A 2,839-nucleotide genomic window follows, 5' to 3' on the forward strand; every position below is an offset into this window, starting at 1 on the left:
TAGGGGTAGGTGGATGTTGTAGGGTCAAGTGAATGAAGAGCACATAGTTTATTGACAGATGACCTGTTGTGTTACTTTTCCGTACAGTTTGTAAACAATCCCTTTTTATGCTTACAGTTATTAAGAAAAAAATTATCAAAGCACACATTATTGTCGAAGTATATGTTAAGGAAATAAAAATGAGATACAGGTAAACAGCAATACTTATATGTCTCTTATATCTAGCCAAAAAGGAAATTCACTGTTAGTAGCATAACTAGGGTGTGGTGAGAGGGGCAATTGTCCAGGGTACAAAGTGTTGGGGGTGAGATCAGATGATCACAATTTATCTTTAATGCAATACCCACTTTTAAAAGGGAGAGGGGGGGCATGTCATGCAGCTGGACACCTAGCTGGGGTGTCAGTAGAAGGAACATCCATTTATTTAATTTTTTGTTTGTGTGTGTGTTTTGCTCATCAGTGGAAGAGTGGGGTTGGAGAAGGCATAGTGATTGGTTTATTACAGTGAAGTGCATTCTTTTCTTTTTTTTTTTTTTTTTTTTTGCACTTTACTTGAGCTGGCGGAGTGAAGTTGGTTTATGGTACTGGCACAGGCCACTGGTTAATCCAGCTATACTTCTGTCCACTATAACAGCAGTCAACAACATAGGCTATGGTGCTAAGTATAAAAAAACCCTTGCCATTTAACTGATTTCATTAATATATATAACTATACAGTATATAGTTACACAATATAGTAATAGAAGGACTAAAGTGCTTTCACTACAGTAATGCAACCAAATTCATATCAGGCTTACATTTCAAATGTAGTACCATTCTTATGTTACTATCAGTAGGCTGCAGATGGAAATGCCACAAAAACTTAATAGCAATGCTCTCATTGTTCCCCACTTCGCATGTATGGACAAACAGTTCCCACACATTTTGTTTTACTTAAATAAATATTTAATATAAATAAAATTTGTTGATAATAATAACTTGTATGATGTGCAAATTTATTGTGTGTATTTCTTCTTTGTCTCTCCCCCCTTTTCATCTCTTTTCCTTATTTTAACTATGTCCTCCTTTGCTTTGTCCTTCTTCATTTTCTTTCTCTCCCATATCTGTTAATTTTTTACAGATCAAAATTCCTCAGAAGCAGCCCATCCATTTGCCTTCCTGGCTCAGGAATGTTAACTCTCTGCTTAGCCAAGGACATCTTCGCAGAGTTGGGCAGTGGAGCTGGTCCTGTAACACCCTGGCATGTGGCAGTCTGGCAAGTCTCTCTGAAAGGACGCTTCTGGACTTGTTTGTGGATGTGGTGGAACAGGTCATGGATGACTCCTTTAGCCAATCTAGGATTCTCTACAGCTGGTACACGTGTTGCTGTTCCAGTTGGCGGTGATCATTGTGCCACCATAAACCTTTGCCTACTCAAAATAAGGGTTCTCCTCTGCAACACCAGCAGTCAGTGAAAATGTTTGAAGCCTTATGAACCAGGACATTTGACTAGAATCTTCCTACCCTCTCTTTCCTTATCTTCTCTACTACACTGTCTTACCTACTTAAAAGGGTCTGTCCCCCGTCAAAAATATAGAACCCCTCTCTCCCACCTCTTCCAATATAACCCTCTTGTTGTTTTTCTTCTGTTTTCTCTTTCTTGTTATGTCTTTCCATTTTCAGTCTTTCTATATCTCCCCTTTTCATTCTTTTAAGAAACAAATCAGGTTGTCACTATAAGGGTATACCTATATAAAACATTTTAAGCCTTTTTATTTTTTTTAAATATAATAAATGCTGTGCTGTACATCACTTCACATATCTCTTCCAATCATGCCTGCACATAGCTGTGTTCCTCCTTCGTATCCGAGTATATACAAAATCATACTAGGCCTAAAGCATTCATGTAGTCCTTCACAAATACTTATTGATTAACTTTAGCTAGTTATTGGTTTTGCCATAAGAAGGCATGATTATCAAAATGACTTTGCATTTGCTTATTCAGAGTGAATAACCAGTGTTTAGAATATCTGCATATAAACGTAGCGGCACTCTTCTCAGATAACTGCTACTGAAGTGAGAAACCTGGGACTATGATTACCACCCATAGTTTATTATTTAGTAAGAACAAAAATATCCGTCAATTAATATAAACTACTAATGGGCATAAGAAAAGAAATGGAACTATGAAAACCTATAGAATAGTGAAGTTTTGTAATTATATTAATGATGGCCCAGATGTAGCGATCAATGATTTCCCTAGAATGAAAGCTTGTAGTAGATGACATGTTGATGTGACTGGAATACAATGGGGTAGTTCTTTTAGCAAGTTGCTTGTGATGTGACTGTTTTTGCAGAAAAAAGACAGGGCTTTCTAAAACAGAATGTAGTAACATATTAATGACATAAAGAAAAGAGATATGAAAAATGCATTTAACAAACATGCATCTCAGTTTATAAATTTCAAGAGTTTGTTTAACTTGTATCTTAGAAAGTGTTTTGATTAAACAAAGAGGTGACTCTTGGAAAATGACTTTGAAATACAAGGAGTTATTATGGCAGTTAAGAATAAATGTCCACACCACAAAGCTGGAATCCAAGAACGTCAAATGAAACACAAATCGTTGAGCAGAAACTTTATATAATAACGCACAATACAAAGCTTTCGGGCAAAAACCCTTCTTCAGTTGTTTGACACTGAAGAAGGGTTTTTGCCCAAAAGCTTTGTATTGTGCGTTATTATATAAAGTTTTTGCTCAATGATTTGGGTTTCAGTTAAGAATAAATGCCAAAGAAGCACCAGATTTAAATGCTCATACTTTAATAATAAGTGTTTTTAAACTTTGAGCAGCAAAATTGT

The sequence above is a fragment of the Protopterus annectens genome, chromosome 10.part0 (genome assembly GCF_019279795.1).
Source record: "Protopterus annectens isolate FY-2018-M chromosome 10.part0, PAN1.0, whole genome shotgun sequence".
In the NCBI taxonomy this organism is placed as follows: Eukaryota; Metazoa; Chordata; order Ceratodontiformes; family Protopteridae; genus Protopterus; species Protopterus annectens.